This window comes from Diuraphis noxia, unplaced genomic scaffold, assembly GCF_037042655.1.
Source record: "Diuraphis noxia isolate RWA-SAM2 unplaced genomic scaffold, SU_Dnox_SAM2 contig0004, whole genome shotgun sequence".
NCBI classification, from domain to species: Eukaryota; Metazoa; Arthropoda; class Insecta; order Hemiptera; family Aphididae; genus Diuraphis; species Diuraphis noxia.
Window position 1 is genome coordinate 30,087,860 of NW_028301714.1, and position 27,018 is coordinate 30,114,877.

At 27.0% G+C, this 27,018-nt stretch overlaps 1 protein-coding gene and 1 pseudogene across 1 annotated transcript in view; one reads left to right on the forward strand and one right to left on the reverse strand.

Moving 5' to 3' along the window:
• The window catches only part of AstA (allatostatin A), a 41,485-nt gene extending 14,805 nt beyond the window's left edge, over positions 1-26,680 (reverse strand). Inside the window, exon 1 of the mRNA XM_015510881.2 lies at positions 26,549-26,680. The gene's annotated coding sequence lies outside the window, so the exon portion shown is untranslated. The remainder of the gene's footprint in view (positions 1-26,548) is intronic.
• On the forward strand, positions 14,811-17,278 carry LOC149055942 (uncharacterized; annotated as a pseudogene).
• Positions 26,681-27,018: the final 338 nt, after the last annotated feature.

A 27,018-nucleotide genomic window follows, 5' to 3' on the forward strand; every position in this document is an offset into this window, starting at 1 on the left:
ATGTATAAATAATAAAAAAAAAGATTGCAGAAAATAATCTATGAAAAATAGAAATTAAAACAAACACACAAAAAAAAACTGCGGTTACAAATATGAATATTAAGCATATTATTAGTTATTTTAAATTTATTATTTTTCTTCGTTAAAGATAATTTTGGGACGATGCAGGTAATAATAAGAATAAAAAAAAAATGTTGTACCACTAAATACCCAGCTAGTTAGAATCATACACATTTATTAAAATAAATAAAAAAAAATATTTATTGAGTTGGAACGATTATGATATTTTAATTAAAATAGGTTGTAATAGTTAATATTAAAAGCTGATTAAAAAAAAAAAAAATTAAAATAGGAAATGGTATAAATAAAAATATATTTGATTTTTAAACCTTTTAGTCGCATTTAAAAAAGTAATTACGAGTATAAAATAAAAAGGACATATTTTAGTCAAAAAAAAAAAATTAATAAGTATAGCTATTTTTGAGTAGGTAATGTATATTATTATATAATATAAAAAACAAATTTAAACTTATAGGTACTAAATTATTAAAAATTTTATTACAACTATTTCCAATTAACAAAAAAAATCATATGTAAATATTTGAAATCAAATATTAATTGTTAAAAATGTAAGACTATTTAATTTTTACGTGTTAAAATAATAGCTTGATGCAATTATCCATTATTTTAACATAAAAAAAATACGTAATAATTACAGTATATTACACTATATATTTGTGTAGCACTGTAGCTATATTTAAAAAATAATACTCAGTTTCAATTAAAAGGTTTATAATGTAGTATTTATACATGATACTTGATATTATTTGGAGAATTAAAAATCCATTAATTTCTTTTAAAGTTAAAAGTTGTAATAAAAACACAACAGAAATCATCGCAAAAGAAAACAGTTTTTGTTTATTACACAAAAACATTTGTTATAAAATGGAACTAAAATATTGATAATACAACTTAAACGTTAGAATATTAAGAAAGCTGATATTTGTTGTTTTTGTTTCAGAATTATAGTGTGATAAACATAACTGTGTTTTGTAGGAAAAAATATATTCACTTTTAATTTATATCTGGTGTATAAATACATATTAATATCATAATATATATATGACCGTGGAGAGAATAGCTCGGCGCCAATGAGAGGGGACAAAAACCCTAGGGGAACAAAAGTTGTGGACTCTATAGAGCCAACTGGATTTTTAGACTTTGGATGCAGGTAGATGAGTTAAACACTAAGGATAAGTTTTTATACCAACTATGTAAACCAGATTTTAAATTATGATTTGAGGCTAGAACTATGAAAAAAAAAAAAACATTCGTAATTGTAAAAATATTATCACCAGACACATAATAAATTCTTTCATTATTTATTTATTTTATGACTAAAATCGTTTCTAGTTTGTAATTAATAATAGTTTACCGTAACGCATACAAATTATAGAGCATTCCACTTACCGTTTATGAGTGGACAATGTCGAATTAGAATAATTAGATACTACTAAGAAGTTAATATTAACTTCCACCAAAATTTCCTAACCAATTAATTTCAGCTAGTAGATAGTTAGTCGTTTTTGAATACGGGACCTATAGTTGGGAATTTTGACTATATGTATTTAACATTAAAATAAGGTAATTAACATATTGTTTATAAACTTTACACCTATTTAGATGAATTTAAATAATGAAAACCATTATATATGGCATTGTATACAGCATGACTAAATATATCTATTTAGTCACGATGTACAGTATTTGATTTCGGATATTTTGCAAATAATAAATCATTTAACATATTATTTATTGTATTTCCTTATCTAGTCAGTATATGATTGATTCTTATTTTATACATAGGCACATTATGTCCAATTATTCGATATTTGTTGATAGAATTATTGTTTACACATTTTAAACTACGTTCAAATTTAAAATTACAAAAAAATATTATAAATATTTGCCAATTATCTACTCATAATATTCGACACTCGTACGTTACTCTTAAAAAAGTCTTAAGTCATGTGACAACTAAAGTTTATAATAATAAATTGTATTGTGGCTTGGTGAGGCGCGGTCGTACGCTCAATCTGCGGAAACACACTGAGCGTACGTACCGGCCGCAGTTGCTAGCTCCCGGATGGGTGACCACCCGGGATTTTTAGCAACATATCCTTGCCACACATACACAAACACGTGTTACAACCCTACCCACTTAAAAACCTAATAACAAATATACAAAATAAGCCCTGCCGTGCCACCCCACACCCAATGGCCTATGTTGCCGCGGGTTCCCCTTAAGAGGACGCCACACCCGCATGTGTTGTCTTCCACGTACAAGTGCGTAGCATAGCAAATTTTACGCTCAGCAGATCACGTTTATCTCCGTTATTTTAAAATTTAGAGTGAATTGACCTATTATAAAAATTAAAGGCAAGATTATTACCAAGTGCATCTCATAGGCTTTTTATTATATTTTAATTTTAAAGCGAGTAATGAGTATTTTAAAATTGTAAATAATTTTTATATCTAAAAATACTCATAACTCGGCTTAAAATTAAAATATAATAAAAATCCTATGAGATGCACTCGGTAATAATCTTGCCTTTAATTTTTATAATAGGTCAATTCACTCTAAATTTTAAAATAACGGAGATAAACGTGATCTGCTGAGCTTAAAATTTGCTATGCTACGCACTTGTACGACGAAGACAACACATGCGGGTGTGGCGTCCTCTTAAAAAATAAAAAAAAATAAATTGTATTGTTTGTAAAATAAAAATTAAATTAAATTAATCAACATAAAATTCATTGCGTATTTTTAAGATCTAAGAACTTTTTTTTTTTTGGAACCCGCGGTAACAGGCAATTGGGTGTGGGGTGGTACGGTAGGGGTTATTTTTGTATACTTGTTCGTAGGTTTTTAAGTGGGTAGGGTTGTAACACGTATTTGTGTATATGGCAAGAATATGTTGCTAAAAATCCCGGGTGGTCACCCATCCGGGAGCTAGCAACTGCGGCCGGTACATACGCTCAGCGCGTTTCCGCAGATTGAGCCATACGACCACGCCTCATCAAGCCATAGAATTTTTTTTATAATTTAATATTAAATATTTTTCTTGATCAATATAAATTACAGAAAATAATAATATGATATATAAAAACTGAACATACATTATTTATCACTTTTAAGAAAGTATGTTTTTTTTTTTAAGGTGCACTAATAAAATTCTTTTTTGATTAACTTATTAAATTTTTAAATACATTGTTTTATTGCAAATTTATGCAAATAATATACAATTTTATATTATACTCTGACAATATGTTTTTCTTATATTTACTCATACGGATAAACAACAGGTTTGTCTTTGTTATTATTTTAACACAATGAATTTATCGTATATACGGCATAAATCCCTTGAGAAAAGTCAACCTTTTCTTATAAGAATAGTCAAATATAAATTTACTTAATAATAACTTTTACAAATACAGACGGGGTCATGGGTTAATAAATATATCTTTTCTTATTAAGGGTGTAAGTAAACCAAACGTATGGTAACTTAAAATTTTTATCATGTTGAGTATATCATAGGTACTTTCAATGTGTAATATGTTGTTAAAGCCACTTAAAAGTGATAAAAAAGATCAATTATTTTGCAGAATAGGAAAGGAAATAAAAATGTATATAATTTTATTAAATTGTATACAAATTTAAGTGTCAGAAAATTGTTTTTCTTATTGAATTTAGGTTCAGAAATTATGGTTTTGTAGGTTTTTAGTAGGTATGTTACTGTGAGGGAGGTTGGTTTTTGGATACATGTGTTTGTGCGTTGCTAGGATTTACCACTAAAAACCCGAATGTCCACCCATCCGGGAACTAGTGGCACTAGCTAATGTTTACTCTCAGATCACGTTTCGCAATTGATTGCAATCACAGTGTTATGGCAAGCTACCTCTAAAAATTAAGAACCGTATTGATTAGAAAATGATGGAAGTCACAATATGTTGATTGTTTTTGAGATAGGTTTTGCGCACTCAATTCATAAGTTAATTGGGTTCTATTTTATGATATTAATATTTAATATAATATTATTGTTCAGCATTGCCTGTTTATTATATTATATTATTTAGGTATAATTATTAAGAGGATTAAGTTTATTAAATTGTTTAACTTATAATTAAGTTGAACTAGAATAAAGAATTTTGTGTTATTTAATATTATTTTTCAAAATTAATTTGCTGACCTACTAAATTTAATATTTATCGATTATTCCAAAACGAATTATACTTCTAAATCATTATAATCACTAAACTATTGGTTGTATCAGAATTAGGGTGGTAGGTTTCAATATTACTTGAGAAATCCATATAAAAAAAAAACCAAGTCAAGGATACACAAGGATGAAAATTCTAAATCCTCTTCTAAATCACACCTCAGATGAAATGCTTTTTATTGGTATCAATAATATAGGACTTACTATTGACTTATGCATGCTCATTACGGGCTGCCGCTTCGTCAACAAAATAAAAAATTGCAAACTGTACATTACAAAATTTACAAAATTTACAAAACAAAATTTCTAAGAAACTGTATTGTAAGATTTGGGTTAGCATAGCGACATGAGATTACCTTAACCGTTAAAATGGATGATGAGCCAATACAAAAACTTCAACTTATATAAAACCGAAAGAACTTATTTCCATTAGAAAATCGGCAAAATATGATCAAAACCTCGAATAAAACCATGCTTACCAGTCACCATAAGACATTTTTCTAAAAAAGCATCAAGAAGATTTATTTGTTCTCCCTTTGTATTTATTGAAAACAAAACTTTGTAAAAACATTACTATAGGTATCTATACTAAGTATGTTGAAACAATAAATTAAATTAAATTAAAAAAAAGTTTCAGTATTAATTGAATAATTTCGTATTTAATTTATTTACACGTACGTATTTCGACATTCTCGTTGTTTCAGATAAAATTATTTTGAAAGTAAATTAAAATTTAAGGAAAAACTATACCCTGTCCAAAGATACAACTACGCCGATTCTGTGTATCTATAGGTGATAATATTCCATCGAGACAGGTACCACTTAGGCAAGGTATCGCGTGGACAGAAGGAACAAAAATTAATGTTAAAAATAATTGGTAGTAATTAAAAAAAAAAAATATTTTGTTTTTACTCTAAATATTTGGATATCAGAGTATGAATAAGATTTATTTAATTTTTAAAAACTACGCATATTAGATTGTTACTGCAGTACTTTTTAAATGATTTTCAAAATATATCTTTGTAACTTTTTAGAGAATAAATCTATTATATCTCATATAGTTTTATTCTACCGAAAATAAACATAAAATATCGGTTTTAACTTTTTTTAAATTGCTATTTTTGACGATCCGAATAAGTTGATAAAATACAAAGTGCCCCATACGCTGTAGAATTGAGTAGAACTGGAAGGATTATGATTGATATTTCATAAAAAAACTATCTTTGTTTTACAATCGTGTTTGTCAAGTTTAAATATTATTACCGGATTGAAATAAAAATTGAAAACGCATACGAAATACTGTTCCGATCGTGTATAGGTAGTAAAAAATGACTATAAAGATATGGTTGTAACTTGTAAACCGTCATTGGATTGGCCAAAAATATTTGCGTATACATGGAAATATAATCAACTATACTATTTGAATATTCTCAATTCATACGTTAAATTTTACATTTATTGTAGACACTACCGATCCATCGTATGAGATATTTTTAAAATTCCATACCGCTTATAGATAATAGAATTTAAATTATAAACCTTGATATGTTATTCATGATATGAACGTTAACGTTTAAACTATTTTAAGTCGTATACGACGATTGACGTAAGTAATTTACAAGTATTTCTCTAGTTTGCAATGTGCAATAGAAGTTTATAATTAAAATAATTTGTTGATACTTCTTTGAAATCCAAGTAAGCGATTGTACTAGGAACATTTGAGTATAAATTTAATAAGCGTCTGAACAGATTTATGTTGTTAATTTTCTTTTGAGATAAAGTACATCATTTTGTGTACAGAAAAATAGAATAAGTAGGTAATAGATTGTGAGAAGACAAAAAAAAGTAATTTTCGAGAAAATCTTATCGGCATATATCAAATGTCTCTACTGTCTGTAGAATCTATAATTAATGACCGATAGGTATAGTGGGAAGGTAGTTGCGAACTTAGAATATTGGACCTTTATTTGTGCTTTGTTATTTATTTTTTTTAATCAACGCCATTACAAAATAATGTACTGCCTTTTTTGCAGTAAATAAAGTATGACTACTCAAAAGCTGTTGGAAAAGGATCGCCGTACTCATAAATATTAGGTTACCGCATTCTTTGTGAGATTATTGTAAAACAATGTCTCCGGCTGTCGAGACCAAAATTTCTAGAAATTATACACTGGGATAATTCGTTTTGACATAGTCTGACAGACGAGTTGTAATCTGCAGAATTACATGTCAACTTATCCAATAAGTTATATGTCAGCGTTTCATCTTTATAATACTGCGTAATCTTAAATATTTCTTTGAATTGTTCAATATGTTTTATATTCTCAGTAATTTTGATGAAAATACGTATAAAACAGAGATAGGGATAAAAAATATGTCAATGCATTTAATGTAGGTAAATTTTTACTATTCAATTTGATTGGTCCCTTATAAATAAGATTATAGAAATAAAATATGTTTTAACGTTTTTTCATAGGGATCAATTTTAACAATATTTTATAACTAAAATTAGTTACGAAATGGTTACTTTAAATAATTATATTATCAATTCAGCATTATTTGTTTTTATTTTTTTGAAACATTTTATTAAAATGTTACATACCATGGTTTACCGAGTATTATTAAATTATTTTTTTATCTAAGATATATCCTATTTTTATTTAAATTTAAATATTATAAATTATAAATTGGAAAGTTTAATTATTATTATTATTACAATTGCAACATATTGAATCATATAAATTGTTTAGGCAAAACTATACTAGAGATTAAATAATTTTTACCAAATAAAATAAATTAATGAATGATAATTTTTATAGGTTTATAATGTAATGTAAATGTAAAAAAATTGAAATTTTTCGTAAGCTCTTGGAAATTCAATACCTACATTTTTGATAACTGAACTTTGAAGAATATCAAGCGAGTATCAATAAACGGTTGATCGGCAGACTTAAATAGCATATAATAAGCGCATTACTGTCACTAAAGTATGTCAAATTTATCCTTAATACGTATGTATACCTTGTTAGCAAACGAATTGTCAGGGGAATAATATTTTAAATTTTACTCAGTACTCAAGTCAGTTTATTCTTAAGGTGTTTATGCAAATAAGTCTTTATCGCTCGACTCTTAGTTTAAATAAAAATTCATTAAGTCACGTTTCCAGAAAATAATTCATAATATAAAAATATAATGATTAGGTAATGAATAGTTTAATCCTACGTTCAAGTAATAATAACCTGCAGTATATGAAATCATTTTGTGCACTGTTTTTTTTCTCGATAAAATGAAAAGTATATTAATTTACTAGTAGATTATAACTATAAATTTATAAATACTCTATTAAAATCAATGAGAATTTTTCATAAGAAATCTATTGAAATTCAATAATCTATATGTATATAGATGGATTTCTGTCTGTTTGTTCTTTATGCATTCCTAAACGGCTGAACCGATTGTGATGAAATTTGGTACAAAGATATATTAGACCTATGGCCAGAAGATAGGCTAAATTAAAAGTGATAGGCCCAAATATCATTCAATCGAATATATGTATTGCCAGAATGTTTTTGATAAAATAAATAAAATAACATAATAACAATTTAAATTGAACATCGTTGTAAGATTATTACTTGGTATATTTTAACCAATATCTATCTATATGTATAAAAGTATATTGCTAGAAAAATCACAGGGAACGAAATTAGCACACAGATCGAGACATATAAGAGGTAGGAGTTTTAACGGGTTACGAAATGCATGGGTTCAGCTTGTTTTTTATATTATCACTATTACCTATTACTTACTAGGTGCTGCGACGTTTATAAATAATTCGTTTACGATGTTATTGTTTAAAATGGTAACTAAATCTCATCCGCACTATATAAAAATGATTTCCAATTTTGTCAGCTATTTTGTTTATTTCTTTTACAATTATGCATAATTTATTAATACCTAAATAAATAATAGTGATGATATATACCTATTTATACCAATTTTTTATACGTAATCTTTAAACCCCCTGATTAGACAACAACTATCCGTTGGCATTCATAGTTGTGATAATATTAAACCATATTTTATTATTCATACTATTTTAGTCTAATTACATAATAATGATCGACATATTTTCTATGTACCTCGATATTTCACATTAAGTAAAGTTTAGTACGTGATATATTTATAGGAACAAGATAAATACTTTCAGTTGAAAATGCTTTTGTTGTATTAGATATATTATGTATTATGTATGAAGTGTCGTCAAGTTCGTTCCTATTTACAAATGTTATCATTAAAAAATATATTTATACAAATGAGTTATTTAATATTATATTTACACATAATATATGTATTAAATTCTTACAATGAAAAAATATTATTGAATATTTAAAAAATTGTCAAGACCCGAGACGATGAAGTATCCTTATGAAATCATCTAATTTTTTTGTGTCTATTTATTGTGATTTTTATGAAACATTAATTATTAACCACGCGTCCACGCTTCAATTAATTGCATACAACAGTTCTTTAGTATATTACTATTCTAGTTTGGTTGAAAGTTGTGTTATGGTATATAAAACAAACCGTTATCGTACCACCATGTAAGTGAGCACTTATAAGAGAGCATTTTTCGAAATTCTCATTTTAAGATGATTGATGGACATTTTTAAGTTTTGTATACCATTGCATCGAATATTATATAATTAATTAAACAAAGTTTGAATCATTTATAGTTGGAATTTATAACGGGCAACAAAGTACCTACGGCTAGTGCATATTATATGTAGGTAGGTTTAAATTAATAAAATCATTATATATTGTTTATTTGTATTTTTAGCACACGCTTTTAATTTCCTTGAACAAAAGAGCCAAACACTATTTTTGATTTATAAAATAAAACGGAGGATTGAGAAAAATAGTTATATACGTGGAAGGGAGTCATAATGAATTTTTCCTCAGCACATTTATAATATCATACCATAGTGTCCGTTTTGCAGCTGATCATTTTTATCCCATTGGGAAAACGGTCACTATAATAGTAATCTGATTCCTATATTGGAAAATATTGGTTTTTAACATTCTCGTGTTCTCGACCGCCACGGCTGGTAAATCCTATTTATAAAATGTAGGATACAAGGCGACAGTTTCTTGTATTACACTGACAAGAATAATATGCTGTATACAATATATTCCAATACAATTCTGAGATCATTAAGGTAAATCACATGTGTATCAAGTTTTCGGATTTTCGATTTAAACAACTCAAACCCACACGCAAATTCAGTTGTTTTTTCTCAGAAAACAACGGCTTTAAAAGTCCTACATGTTTATTTATACTGGGTGATACACCAAGCGTGTTCGCCTGCCATTTTATCCTTTAAATGATGCATTAATTTAAATTCTGAATTTTGGAATTTTGGAATTTTTAATTATAATTAAGCTATAAAGCTATATTTCAAATAAACGTATTTTATATGCCATTTAACTAGTTACATAAATGTTTTTTTTCCAAATGAGAAATTGTAAATTTACTGTCAAACAATTTATTTTTTTGTATCTATAAATATTAAAAATTACTCTCATCAATGTTAAGCTATTATTACGTTTTATTGTGTGGAATTTAGTACAAGACTATAATAAGTATAGGTAAATATAAGATTTGTTCAATAAACCATTGAATAAGTATTGTCCTTAAATAAAAAAAGTTAAATTAGGCAGATATTTAGTAATATTAAGGTACACGTTAAACTGATGATTTAAATACCTCATCATTTTCAATAAAATCACCTGCGTGTAAAAATGTATAATAAAAACATAACGGTTATCATTTGAAGCAAGTAGTTTCAATTGCATTGGATACTCGTTTAACGGCCTAAAAAATCCAAGCATTTGAAAAAAATGCTATTTTATATTACAATCATACTTAAAATTAATAAACATCTGAATTAGAATAAATTAATATGCATAAACGTAAGACAAAATAGGGACAAGCACTGAGCATGCTTGGGGTGAATCACCCTGTGTAAATGTTACATTTTTGCAAACGTCCCTACAGATTCTCCGGTTCACGAACTGGACTATAAAATAGGTACGATAAAATATACATATACTTTTCGACTCGTGTGTGTTTTACAAGTGTACAGCAGCTATTAAACTAGCACAGCTATGCAGTGAATTTATATAGGTTGTAACCAAACTTTAACTTTCACGAACCAACGTTTGGATTTACATGTTAAACGGTTTATACGAAAGAAAAAAGAAACAATAGGTATAGGTACAAGTGTTTTACATACGGTATAGGTATCGAAGGCAAACAATAATAATAACATTATTGAAATGATTGCAGATTTTATCGCTGCGAACAGCCGCAACCATCGCAAGTTAGTCGATAATTGCCGATTATACGGATCACCTTTAATACAGCTGTTTATACTTTATAGCCATTTATAGTCATTTGCTACGGTTATTTTATCTGTTTATCATAATAAAATATTTATATTACGTTATGATGATTCGATTCGATGGAGTACATAACATAGAACATGAACACAGACTCGTCGCAGCTTTTAAGGGAGATCTTTTTTTTTTAAATAAACAAAACTTTTCGCATAACCGCATTTTCAATCGATTTGTTATTTATTTATGTTTTATTATTTCAATTTATCTAATAAAAATAATCATTAATAATTATTATTTATTATGCATTGTGCAATAATTAACAACATTAGATACAAGTTTATTGTGTTATAATTTATGATAAACTTTTTAATTTTTGTTGAATGCTATTGAATTTATGCTACTTGTTTATTTTCAGTATTAGATGGATAGAGATTAGAGGTCTATAAATTTAGGGTTCATGTCCTTCATGATTATTTGATTTTTGAAATATTTTATGAAATAATGTTTTTTTAAAAAGCTTGAAAAAAATATTTAATATGCAAATTTAGTTATTTCATCAAATACAAGATGACAATATATGAATTTAATATAATACAACAACAATACTCTAATTATAAAATAAAGTCTATTAAGTATATATATGTATAGGTTGGTAGTATATTTATTTAAAAGTCCACACGTCATTGATGTAACTATGTACTATAATAAGTGCATACAAATAGGCATAACTAGACCTTTGAATTGTTTGCTCTTGATTCTCACCTACAATTATTTGTTTTATACACTAGGTAATTAACTTATTTCTTAGGGTGATTTTTTTTTTTTAATTGTAAATTGTAAATATATTGTGTAGGTAATGAACTTATTTGAGGTTTATTAGATGTTTTATAAATTGATGGTTTGAAGGTAGAATCCATACAATGATGATACTCCAGAGTGTAGTTTATAGGCATAAGATTATAGATTAGACAAGGAGTAGATACAAAACCATTTGTTTTTTACACTTTTCAAAGAATTCTGAATTTCCTGATTCAAAAACCTGAATTTTTTTAAAAATATGTTGTTAAGACTTAAGGCTCATAGGCTTAAAATAACAAAACTTATAACCAAGTAAATAAAGAATATCTGTTTTCATGCAAGCATCTAAAATCATAAGGATAACTTGAATACCGACTTTTAAAAATTTGAAATAGTTTTAGAGATTGAACTACCTTTTTAGTTGTTAAAATTAAATATACTTATATACATATCGTTACACAAAGTTAGAATGTTTTCATTCAACACATTTTATTTGTGAAAATTTTCCTAATCGTGTGAAATTAAACACTTTCATTTTATACATCATTAAAATTAAATCATTAAATTTAAAACTTTGTTTCTCGCTTGATAATGGATGGATTTTAACCAATCCGAGACCAAAAGATGTGCGTTCAATTAAGTAGATATACCTACATAATGTAATTTAAGAAACATATTTAAAAAAAATAAAAGAGTTTGAATTTATTGTGTTATCATAATCAAACTACATTTATTGGAAAAAGAATAAGAGAACGACATTAACATTGAGTGTATGATACTCGTACCTATTAAAAGATTGACATTTGTTTTTTGGGGTCGATGAAGAGGAAGAGGAGGGATAGTGAATTAATTTATTTGGGAGGATAAGCCTCAGTAAATCCTTTACAATAATTATAACCCCAATTTAACACACACACAAAGTAAACAGATTTCCTACTGTTATAATAATATTATTCGTGTCGTGTTGGGTAGATGACCTATACCTAACGATTTGTAAAAGTGTCCAATAGTGCTGCAGAAATATATCTATCTACCTAATAAATTGTTTTTGTAAACATTATTTGCTCTTATTAAAAGGTATATTTTAGTGTTATATTATGTTGAAGTGCGAAAAATAAATATTCCATGTAGTATACCATGTAATTTTCCATGTTATGCCGTGTGCGTGAATGTGTAATACGATAATATTATCAGTAACAGACTAACAGCCTTACTTAAGATATTATAATTATTATTTTTTTTATCAAACTATCAATTTACGAGTAATAACAAACATTCGTGAACAATATTAACAATATTCATATCATTTTAAATTCTGAGCGGAGCGATGAATGTATTGATTTTACCATGATGTGTGTGTGTTTTTTTTTTGTGTCTGTCATCACGTTTTGGGGCAGTAAAAGTGCTTCGATTTTTGACTTCAGTACTTCGTTCGATCAAAAAGTGAATCTAGTTGGTACTTTGGGGGGCAAAAGTAAAAAATTCTTAATACTTTTCTGAATAATCGAGAAAAACAAACTAAAAATTAAGGGAAAAACGGGAAATTTTACGCACACTCATTTTTTGACAAAATCGATTATGGTTTTTGATGTAATTTAAAAAAAAATGACCATGGATACATGAAATTTTCACTGAATGTTTATATAAGGATATTTTATCCACCATGCAATTTTCAAAAATTTTCGACTTAAGTTGTACTATTCATAGGCATTTGAAATTTTCGATCATAATTAGTTTTTTTAAAATTAATATTGATAGAAATTTATTTGTACGGCAGAAAAGCTTGAAAATTTAATACAAGACTCTTAACATAATGTTACAATAGCAGTTGAAAAATAAAAGAACTTCATAGACACAATTATTTTTTATAAGCATTCAAAATTTGAATTTTGACAAAATACGTGAAAATCACGAAAATTCACAAATTATTTTAAGCTAGAAATTCATAAAAAATTTTCTTTTTAAATCTAAGATTTAAAAATTTAATACAAGATTCCTTACAAGTTTTTCAATCTTTATCACAAATAAAAAGTCCACCGGAAATTCAAATTAAATTTTTATGAGCATTTGAAATTTAAATTTTTACAACATTAGATTTTCACTGGATTTCACATTTAGTGATTTTCTTATTTTGTTGTAACTCTAAAAGTCTTAAACAAATGACCGCAGATACTTGAAATTTTGACTGAATGTTTATATAGGCATTTTATATATTTTATAAAATTTTCAAAATATTTATATTTGTTTTGAGCTGTTTACTGACATTTTAATTTTTCAACTTTTTTAGTTTTTTTTTCTATAAATATCGATAAAAATTTATTTATTCGGTAGAAAAGCTTGAAAATGTAATATAAGGGTTCTAACACATTTTAACAATAGCAGTTAAAAAATAAAATAAATTCATGTTCACAATTTTTTTTTTACAAGGATTCAAAGTTTGAATTTTGACAACATATTTAAAAATCACGAAAATCTGTAAATTATTTCAAACTAGAAATTCATAAAAATTTTGCTTTTTAAATCTAAGATTTGAAAATTTTAATAATCTATAATATATCCTAGACAGATAAACCGTCTTCGCTCAGAATCGTTTTTCGTATACAATGATATAATATCATTGGATTCAAATTTAATTCCTTCCATTACAGTAATCCACTTGTAACCTACTGTACAGCAGAGCGACATCCATGACTTACCCGCCTTTTTTGATTACGTGTTAAAAAAAAAAATGTATTATTCAAACGAGTTCACTGATTAATTAAGAATTAAAAGTTAAAACTAACATGAAATATTTTACATATTTTATAAATAACGAAAAGAATTTAAAAGCTGAATAGTTTGAGTCTATCACATTCCATAAAATAGAGACATAAATACAAAATATAATGAATTCTTTTAAATTTCTTTCGGTTCATGATTAAACCAGGTATTTTTATGGGATGGTTAAGAAGGATTTAACATTTAGCATAATAATGATATATACATATTGTCATATGAATGCTCATTGAATACTTATTGTCTATTGAAATAAGTCATAAGCTGTTTTTTATATGGTTCTTTAATAACTTTGATCACAAAGCCATTAGTTATATGTGTCTTTTTTTTAAATTTAGAACATATTATTTATATAATAACAAATTGTTTGTTTAGTCATAACATTTAAAATAGTGTAGTTAAAAGGTAGTTGAATAGAAAAAAATGAAGTTGCTTGTTTGAATTGAATTTATATTTCATATTATGATGATGGACTAATTTCATAACAAATAATCTTACCTAATTTATAATGAATTACTTTAAAGTAAAATTTTGGAGCTAAAATAATTATATTTTCTTATGGCTGTTCACAAAAATGATTTAAAACACAAATTAAATATTTCATCAAAACAATTATTTTTATCAGAAGCTACTCCCAATGTAATCAATTTAAATGATTTCAAAAAAAGACTTGTGTGTAGCCTAGTACTAGCTAATATACCATGGTATAAAATGCAAGTTCCTCAATTTCGTACATTTTAAGAGAAATACACTGGTAAACATATACCAGATGAAAGTCCGTAACGTAAAAATTATCTCGAGCCTTGCTATAATACATTATTGGAAATTAATAATTAAATTGGTGAAGATATTGGATTGCTGTAGATGACACTACAGATACAAACGGTCGTTATGTTTCAAATTTAATGGTGGGAGTATTAAAATCAAATACTCCGACTCGCCCATTTTTCCTGACAAGCAAAGTATTGGAAAAAAATAATCATTCCACTGTTGCTCGGTTAAAATTATTAAAATGACGAAAAAGTGTTGTTTATGTTATTGGATGCAGCTCCATACATGACAAATACCGATATGATACACTATAAGTTTTCTACTCAAATTATTTAATTCACGTTACGTCTTATGTGTTTAGCTTACATGCTAAACAAGATTGCAGAGAAGGTTAGAGAAACGTTTCCAAATGTTTCCAAATTAATCAGTAATCTAAACAAAGTATTTTTAAAAGCAGTATGTTAAAGTCCATGATGAATTTTCCAATTTGTCATCTATTTTCTCAGGAGTTCCACAAGGGAGACATCTAAGTCCTCTTCTTTTCATTCTCTTCACTAACTCCATTCATAATTATCTTTCTACATCTAAAGTCCTGTTATTTGCTGATGATATCAAAATTTATCTTAACATTTCCTCTCTCTCTCTCTCTCTCTCTGACTGCTTCCAATTACAATCTGATCTTGACTCCTTCTGCAAGTGGACCCAACGTATTGGGCTTACACTAAATCTTAATAAATTTCACTTTATGAGCTTCAGTAGGAAGCGTTCCTCTTATCCATCCTTACGCTCTAAATGGCTTTCCACTCAAACGCGTTTTTGAGGTTAAAGATTTAGGTTTCTACCTTACTCCTACCCTTTCTTTTGAAAATCACATCAATACGGCTGTAGAGCTCTAAAAGTACTTGGTTTTATAAAGCGCAACACTAGACTATTTACGTTCATCCCTTGCCTTCGTTCCCTTTACTTCTCCCTAGTATGCTCCATTCTAAAATATGGCATAGTTGTGTGGCAACCATATTTAGCAAAGGACCAGTTACGTATTGGACGGGTTCAAAATCGATTTCTTGCCTATGTTGCTTGTGTTCTAAATATTTCTCATCCTTTTCAAGACTATACTTCTATTAGTTCATCCTTAAATGTTTCTACTCTTTCCTCTCGTCGTTTTGATGCAGACATCCACTTTATCTAATCTTTACTTAATGGCTCTATTGATGCTCCCGATCTATTTTCTTCCATTTCTTTTCGTATTCCTGTATATCCAACCAGACACCACTTCCTATATTACGTTCCCTCTCACCGTACAAACTACAACCATAACCATCCTGTACATAGCATGCTCCGCCTCCTTAACACCACCAAAAACTGTATTTAATTTTGTACAAAATTATATTTCTTCGTGTCTTAGTTTTATTTCCAGGTTCAGAATTAGGATGCTGTTAACTTCATAGATATTTTTTGATGATGTTAATTATTAAGTTTTTATTATGTTAAATTGAATATACTATCTATGTTATCTATAATTTTCATATTTATAAAATGTTAAACATTTTTATTCATTAACTGTTATATCACCAATATGTAAATGCCGACGGGCGTCAATTAATTAAATAAATAAATAATAGCACCCTATCATGTTTAGGTTTACACAGAAATATTTCCCAATGTGCCATTACCCCCAGAATCCAAATTAACTAGGTGGAAAACTTGGCTCGAAGCCGCTATATTTAATTGTGATAATTTTGATGGTTTGAAAAATGTTAAAATGATATAAACAAATTAAGTGAAGAATAGTTGTCAGTCAGTATTGAAAAATACAAAAACATGTTACACCTACAGTCTGTAAAAATTATTTAATTTTTAATGAAACTAATTTTCATAAAATCGTTACAACTATCAAAAGCTTAGAAAAATCATATTCGCCCTTAGTTGATATGATAAATATTATCAAAAGCACTTTTACACCACTTGAGCAGATACCAGAAGAAAAAAGAGAAGTAGTAAAAACAAAAATATTGCAACTTTAACAAAAATACAAATTTTTGAAAAATATTGGACTTGTTCTTGGTGGAAATAACACAGTACAACTTTCTGAAAATTATTCCCCAACTATGGTAGCCGATTTGCTATATTCTCCAGTATCATTGGTTGATGTCCCTCAACATATACAAAAAATCCATACAAACTGGCGTACTAAAGTGACACCAGAACATATGGAACAATATATAATTATTATTTGTTATTGGAAAATGAATTAAATTAAATACCTACTATAAAACCAAATTAATAAATTATACATTTTTAATTTGTTTAATACTAAAAGAATATTTTGCATATTTAATGATATAAGATACCATATATTATATGGTATTTTAAAAGAATATTAAGAGAATATATAACATATTTTAAACGATATAGAAACATCATATTTTAAGGATTTTAAAAGAATATAAATCCTACCTCTAGTAATAATCCATTTGAAATATGAGTTATTAAACGCAGGATATTATCAAGACTTGTTAAATATTATGCAACAATTGTATGACTTTTTAATTTATCAATTCAATTTAATATAGGCAAGTAACTAATTGTTATTGAAACATCGACATCGACAACAGTCGAAATTTTATATATTGTATAGTATTATACTGTAGGTAATGAAATTCATAGCAATAAAACTTTAAATTTCATATATTGAAGGGATTATTAGGTACACATATTATATTAATATCACAACAATACTAAAATTCAAACCCTTAATATAGTATAGGTAATAGGATATTTCTAACTGTATGTATAATATTCATTGTCAAAATCAATACACTAAAATCGAGAACTTAATTTTACATCATATTTTGATATATACATAATATATTACATTTTTTAATGATTTTTATTGTAATAATAGGATAAAATAAGTTTTATTTATTTGATAAATAGGAATGTTATTTTATAATAATAATGTGGTAATAACATAATAAATATTTTTTTATCAAATATATTATGTGATTTATAGAATATATCTTATAATTTATGCATTTGACTAGAATTCATCATGTTTAGACTGAATGAAAAATGTTTATACTTTTATGATAATAATTTTATTGTATGATTCATCACAATTTTGTAAATTGTAAGATTATCTCAATTTTTCTTATTGAAAAGTAAATCGTTTTTTTTTTGCGTTAATATTTCTTTAATATTATCATTATTTTGGATACTTTTGTTAAGCCCGTATCATATTACTTAAGAAATAAATAGATACAATTATTCAATCTGATTATTCGTGTATCGGTGTAAGACACCACAATGTTTATTTATGGTCTGGGTTAGAATGTGGTATAACTAACAGTTATTTATTTGTTTCATGTACACTATTATTATTTTAGGATCAGCGCGAGAATGAAAAAATAATACTCGCGAGGAACCAAACAATGATTCAATATATATGATAATAGGGCGTGTGTGAGTATCCACCGCGTAAAAACTCTTCCAAAATGTACACGGATTCATTAATTTTGTAGAACGGTTTTGAATTAATATTCATTAAATGCGGCTCATTAGGTATCTGCAGCGTGACAACCACTTTAGCCCACTTGCGCGTGCGACAGCACTTCACATGGAATCCAACTGCAAGCAACAGATTATTATAATAATTCGTACTCGAAGCAATCCTCCCTCCACCCACCCTACCAAAATTACGACTCTTTTCTTCGCAATAATAATAATATATCCAAATAAATGTGTCCATTAGAGCGCACCGTGCACGTCATACAAGACTAGTATGTAAACGTCAGACGCGAAAGCACATAATATCATAATATGATATTATTACAATAACAGAGCTGTACTTACGACAGAAATTCGTGTTTTTCCATTGAATTTAATATTATTATTATATCGTATAGTACTATTAGTACGTATATATAAAGTAATATATATATATAGTACTATATAGTGGTACGCACCAATTGCAAAAGAAAAAAAAACGCCGTTTATCGCCCACACTTTTTCATCCGTTCGATCGATCAATCAATATAGGTACGTGCTGTTAATTTATCATATTTCGGATTACGATATCGTACTGTGTTGTATACAGGTGCTTGTGTAGACTTGTCATATTAATATATTATTATGTGTATCGGGATTTGAGGGATTTGAGAGCTGTTCTCAATCTACCGTTGCGGTCGTGTGCGTGTACCAGTACTTCAGCGTGACACATTATTATTGTACGAATTGGCAAATGTCGTGAAAAACAGAATTATAAACGAATTTTTTTATTCATTCATTTTGATCATATTATTATATTTTGCGATCGTAGGTTTTTATGTAACCCACGAACTATTTAATAAATTCAAATAACAATTTCAATGTAAGTACAAAAAAATAATATTTATCTAGAGAACCATCTTATTATATGCCGCTAGAATTTTTCATCATAAATACGCAGTACAGCGTACTTATGTCTTATTCAATCAGTAATTCAAAAGTTTACATGTTTACATAGTGGTTTTAGATAAATACACGATTTTCAATTTTTAAAGAAAACAATATTTTGGCATTCTTGTCAAACCTATTTTTTTATTGTAAATCAGTGACTTAAAGAAAATTACAGTCTTTAAAATAACGAAAACCATATTTTTTTATTTCTTAAATTGTAAAATGAATACTTTTTTAATATAGGGATTCAAATTCTATATTCTCTCCAAAATATTATTACTTTTCTCTTTTATAGTAAAATAATGTTCTTTTTCTGAAATCGCACTAAATTATGTAGAAGCTATAATTTACGATCTACGTCATCGTGTTCATAATGCATTTTTAATAATTTCGTATTTATGCAAAAACCAACCTCATAACTACAATAACATTTAACTAACTATAAAATGCTTTGAATTTATTTAATATAAATATATTTTTATTTTCATTATTTACTACCTATATAGAACCCCTTAAAGAAATGTCGGTGAAACATAAAAAAATATTTTAGTGAAAAGAGACTATATATATGATTTAGTATGAATAGGCTTGATTATATGACTATATTATTATAATTAACGGAGCAAAATAATAAGATGTAGTAATATTGTATCTTATTTAAAATATAATCAACAATAGAAAAATACATTGTAAATTAATAGGTAAATCAAATATTCATGCTAAATGTGAAATCACTAATCAGTTATTGAGTCTTAACATAAATCTAAAAGTATTATTATGTATATCTAACATTCTATTACATTTTCATAGTTGCGACTATTGCTTCAGTTATTAATATTTAGTAATATTTGAGTAAGTTGTAGTAGTTAAAGAAAAATATATTTATGAGTAGGTATCTAATGTGAAGTCATCACTGGTAGATCACTAATTTTTCAAAAATAGAGTGATCGATTTCGGAATATTTATTTATTCTTCAAGTGAAAATATATTTATTATACCAACGTGAAATTAAAGCTTATTTTTACATACTAGACTGAAAAAAAACTAAATTTTACATCAACCTAAACAAAAATAATTAATATTAATCAAGATAAAACTTAAAATTATTATTAAATTATAATATAAGTTATGTAAATCATCGTATTATTATTGTCCGTGGTCAGAAGAAAATTTTTCAAACTGTAAACTCATTATGTTTAGTTATTTAACAGTACTATAAACAAACATAATTTATTTATAGATATAAACATTTAACATATCATAATCGACGTGAACGCATGAATAACAAAATAAATATATTTTTATTAAATTTACTGGTCTTAGAAACTTATATATTGATACACTTTTTTTAAACTTTTCAAATTATTTAATAATTTCAGATGAATATTTTTGATAAAAAAATCTAACTATATTTTTTGATTGTAACATTACTTCTGAACGATCACTAACAATTTATTTTATTATTACAAGAACTATTTACTATTTATTGATCTATTTACAATATAATAACATTTGATGAACGTTTAGTAATTTCAATAAATATAAAGAACGTGAGTAGGGAATATATCTATTGGTATTACTGAGAAGTGAATATATGCATAATATGGTATAGTGTAAACATTGTGTGGTTATTGATTCATCAAGCATTCTCAGCCCAATTATTCCTTTATAAGTGATTTAATTCAAATTCTGGTTTTAAAATTTTTAGTTCATATTATATTCAAGATTATATTTTAGAATATTTAGATTTGTATACCATTAAAATTGCGTCTTGTAGCAACACAAACTTTTTCCAAATAATAATCGCATTTTCCTCTATACATTTTTAGTTCGTTAATTTTTTTCAAATGTTGGTTTAATTAAATCTAAATTTGAATAAAAAGTTTCGGAGTTATGTAACAAGTATATATTAAGAGTAAGTATAGGCCTACGAGGCTACGATAGCAGATTTGTAAGATATTATAGAATAACGAATATGGTGGTACGGATAATTGGATTTTATTCTTAATATAATTAGGTAAGTTATTGTGTGATGGTCATTGAACTAATGGAGGTATTTAAATTCAAGGAGGTATATTTATTTTTAATTATGTGATTTACAAAAACATTAATTGGTGTCTGGAAAAAGTAATTTGAAGTACTTTTAAGGTTATTTAACCATTATTTAACCACTTACAACTTATAACCCCCCTATTTGGAGAGCAATGAAAAAATGTTTAGTGTAGGTACCTAGTGCAAAAATAATAAATATGAGTCAAGGAAGAAATATGTTCAAGTTGTCACTGCCCTAAACCATTTTCTTTTAAAACGATTTGGTGGTACTTATTAGACGAATAGAGAATAGGAGAATTAAAGTGTAGATTTAGTTTTTTATGGATTCGTTTGTGATGTTTATATATTTATTTAAGGATGCTCATTACATATTCAGATCTTTGTAGAGGGTTAGTTTAATAACATGCCATGGGTCATTGGTTATTGTTCTTGAATATTGAAAGAAATGTTTATATTATTTTTATTCTGAAGGTTTTTGAAGTTCCTATAATTATAAACCATAATATTTAGTATGTATTAAGATAACTTAATCATCAACAATAATTTATATTTTATTTTTGTTATAGAGCTCGGATTAACCAAAAACGTATTTGATGTAGTCCATGATTCACTGTTGTTCTGTTCATTTTTATGGGACTTGAGTACTTAGCCCATGCCAGTCGTATACGTTTATCCCAAAATCTTATAATTTTACGATTTGTTACAATTAAGTTGAATTAATTATTTTGGTGATGGATGGAGTTTTATTCTAGTATTTGTAAAAATAAAAATTTTTCTTTGTTACATTTTAGGGTTTTATTTTATCCTTCTCTTTAGGAGCTTAAGATATATATATATATATACGTATCTTAAAACTTGATTCGTTTAGCAGTTTAGTAGTGTTTATAAAGAATGAATGAATCGTTTGGATAATTTTTTTTTAATGAAAATTATAATATTCTAATACTAACGATTAAAAATATTTATTTTAAAATTACTTTTGGACTTAAATAATATTTTTTGTTGGATATTATAAACTATAATAGAACCAATTAGTTATACATGAAAAAAATTTCATTGTTAAATTTAATTCATTTTTAGAGTGGCAAATGGCAATGATATTTATGTGCAAGTAATATAGGTACCTACAAAAACTAATATTAATATAAAATGTTTATACAAAGTATTTATGAGTTGCATTAAGTAAAATATCACAATACCAATAAACAATGGTTGATAATAAAAATAAATACTTGTTAATATCAATCTATAAGGGTAGGTACCAACAACTGGATTTGTTCTCCAGAGAAACGATACGAAATAAAACAAATTAAATCGGGGATTTTGATTCCGTCCCACGCAGTCACTACGCTATTGTCGTGCACCTATACATAGTTCAGAAGTTTTCCACGTGAAAATATTCAATATTCGAATCGGAAATCGAAAAAATTCGTAAAAACTCTCATTTACCTAACGTTTTTGTAGATGGTGGCCGATTACGTGGTATGCGTTGTGAATAAATAATAGAAAAAGGCATATGATACAAGATCCACATTAAAATCATTATGCAGATTAAAATAACGTTTTATTTTGAACGCTTCGATTAATCGTTTCAAATAGCCGTCTGAAACATATTTTAATCTTGCCAAATATAATATTAAATTATAATATAACAACGTTTAAAGCATTATAGAACGTAGATAAAAACGTATGATAAAACTCAATAATAAAAGATATATCGGGTATATTAAATCATTAAACCTACACGTTCAGACGGTGTGCGTGTAATTTTTAATAATTTAATAGTATATTTCGTGAAAAGTTCGTGTATACTTCTTGGTGAACGTTGGTACATGTCAAACCAATAATACATGTATTATGCACACACAAAAACACTATTTTTTATTTAAATTAATATCGAAAGATTACTGGGACTCACTGAGAAAAAACTCATGTGGAGGCTCAGGGTTATCTCAGATTACAAATAATTCTTATCATTTTAGGTAGGTACATATTACATTTTTATATAAGACATATAAGGAGTTTTTTTTTTATAAATAAATCAACATAAATAATTTCAATAATATTACAAGCGTTAATTAGTAGGTTACATACAATATTAAGTTTTAAATACATATTCATATCGGAGCAAGGGGGTAATTTTTTTTTTTAACTATGAAATAATAAGAACATGTTAAAATGCCGTGGTCTTTCCCGAAAATTTAATTTTTGTTATAAGTATTAATTATCATTAAATCGTAAAAAAAAAAAATAATATATACATTTTAATTAAATTTATTATTGAGTATTTCCAGAAAAACATCCGTCAAAAAACCCCAAATTGGTTAGGTCACGCACCAACATCTCGTGAAAAAAGACCTAGGTCGGTACTATTTTTTCTATCGTACACATTTCTAACTACTGATATGGCGTAATCGTGAAAAGAGATTCGAGTATCTAAGATCTCCAATCCTCCAAATTTTTTGATTGTTGAAAACTTGTGTGACCCATGTAACGTGTCCTTTAAATTATTGTTTTTTATCATGCAACCTGGCTAAATTAGAGTAATGCTTAACATGACGACGCAAATACAAATAAATATAATAACTCATTATTTTAATTTAATAGTACCTACTTAATATTTATTCATTTTAAAATTCAATGGCCGTAGGTAGTCGCTATGAATTAAAAAAAAAAAATAATAATAATATTTATAATCTGGAATAATGATAATATTATAGATAAACACGCGCGGATTATTAGCATAACTTTAATATATTATGGAATGTATTGGTGTATATTAATATGTTGGGTGGTATCTGACACCCAGCCACCTATAGCTACCCAAACACACGCATCCACACAAATTTATACACTTCGTTTACCTATAAAATATATAACTACCTGCGATAACACGACGATAGGCCATTATCGAACGGGATATGGCGGTGGGGTATTAGCCCGGGATATTATTTTAATTGATCGTCGTGTACAGCCGAAGAAGAAACAAACGCGGGATTTATCGGCTGCACTTAACCACCGCGGTCCGAGAGATATAATAATAATTATAACAACAATAATATTATTTATACACCTAGGTACTATGCGCCCGGACCGAAGGAATACAAAGTATCCACGATTTATGTGTCTTGATTAAATAATACTATTGCCTGCGTACCGATTATGCCGTTATCCACCCTGCAGTGAATATTACTCTATACATACAGTGTGATTCACGCCTATCCACATTTCATCATTAAATTAAGCATTTATTCAAATTATAATTTTTGCAAATTTCAAATATAGGTATTTTACTTTATGTTTGTATAACATGGGCATCGGTGTATTTAAACCTCACTATTGTGGACTTTTATCCATGGTACATAATGCTTAGCAACTCAGAACTACTCGTTATAATATTGATTTAGATTCAAGGGTACCTACCTATAATTTACTTAACGATTCACAGTAAAAAGGTGGTTCTACTTTAAAAAAAAAAATGTCAAGCCACTGCTGGTTCACTCGTTAAATAGCAGTTTATGAAAGTATGGTCTTTAAGTAGGCTTAAAAAAATTTCAAAAATCGAAATTGGATTATTGTATAGTAGTTATAACTTACAAAAAATTAAACTAGAGTGATTGTTATTGTGAATTACACGCACCTACGTCCTACATACGTACAAACGTATATTCTGACGGACATTCAGCGAAATTGGATAGATAGTGTTTTCGTTAGGAAACTTCTCTTCAGGTTAGTAAGGTGATCCTTAACACCGTCACCACTTATTGGGCGATTGAAGACTCTTTGCGTTTAGACAACAGACTCATTAATACTACTTGCCTTGGGGTCTTTAAACTGCGCACGAGGAAAGCGGAACAGACGTGTTGTCGAACCAATCGCTAAATAAAATCATAATATTATGTACATATATCATATATCTATTCAAATTATCAAACAAATGCATATTCACATACAAATGCAAGTATGACGTGTTTGTTTGATAAAATATTATCAAACAAATCAATATATTATATTGTGGAACCCAAAATATATTTATTTTTTTTTTACACTCATAAAATGCGTCAAGTATATGGTACACACACTTTACGAAAATAAAAACACTTTAGGAACAGAGTGGAATAAAAATCATTAATTCCATTAAAGATTTATTTCATTTATATTTTTCATAAATGGGCATGACAGTTAGTACAATATTTCTATTATTTTATGCAGATATTGCGTTACTGAAGTACGTATTATCACTTAAAATCTTAAGAGTAACTGTACTTAACTTTATTTTAAGCCTCTACAGAAAGTTTTAATGGTGCTTCTACAATACACAAGTATTAGGACAAAGTTCCTTGATAAAAATAGTGATTTTAAATTTTGTCAAAAGTATGATTTGTTTTGTATAACTAGGTAGGTACGTAAGATAACAAAATGAAATAAAAGTTTATAAGCTTAACCTTTTCAAAGAACTAAAAGATCACTAAAATTCGCACTTAAAATGTCTATATTATAACTACGCGATGCATGTATTCGTCATTACATGTACCTATGTTATATTTAAAATGTATATATTTTCTTACAAATAAATACATACCACTATATTATAGTTTAAAAGGTAAAAGTATTTTATTTTTGTAACACTATTACGAATAATTAGTTTATTTAAAAATAAAATATTGTTTTCTTAGAAATGACTTAAATTTTAAATTTCTGCTGAATATAATATTTTTAATTTTGAAAAAAATATGTTGACTTAAAAAAAAAAAAAATTATAAATAAATAAATAAAACGTATAATTGAGGTATAAACCTATGTAATTTTATTATTTTATCGATCAAAATCTTAAAATTATCGTTTTACGTACTAACAAAAAATTAAAAATCATAATTGGTAATTACGAAAAATATTTATATTTTATTTTTATTCATTAACTTTGTACATAGTATTTAGAATAATGCTAAATTAATTAAATTTAAATATACCATACTAATATTATATTATAAAACAAAATATAATAAGTACCTACTGTAAAAGTATAAGCGTTTTACCTGTGTATAATCTCGGAGCTGGAGCACGTAAAAACTACCGTGTTGCTGTGGTATGTGTTTAGGATAGAGTCGTCGGTTAACAACAACTTTTCAAAGTGGCCAGTTAGTTCTCGTCGGACAGACTCGAGGGGTGATATTCTCGCTTTATATCGAAATTTGCCTCCCCTCCGTGACGTCAGGACCAATGACATCACATCTCTTCTACGCCAACAGTGTTTTTATTTTCAAACCCCGTACCCACACTATACACTTCAGCCCTTTACTCCTCCCTTTAGTTTAACATCTTTTTAGACTGTAAAAAGTATACATTTATATTTACGAATTATAATCATTCAGCATTCGCATTAACAACAGTAGATAATATAATGATTTCACTGCAGCCTACTTGTAATTTTATCATGTTTTCCGCGCTTTACCGTAAATATTTTTATGATTTCTGTTGTGTATCGTTAATTTATAACAGTTGTAGC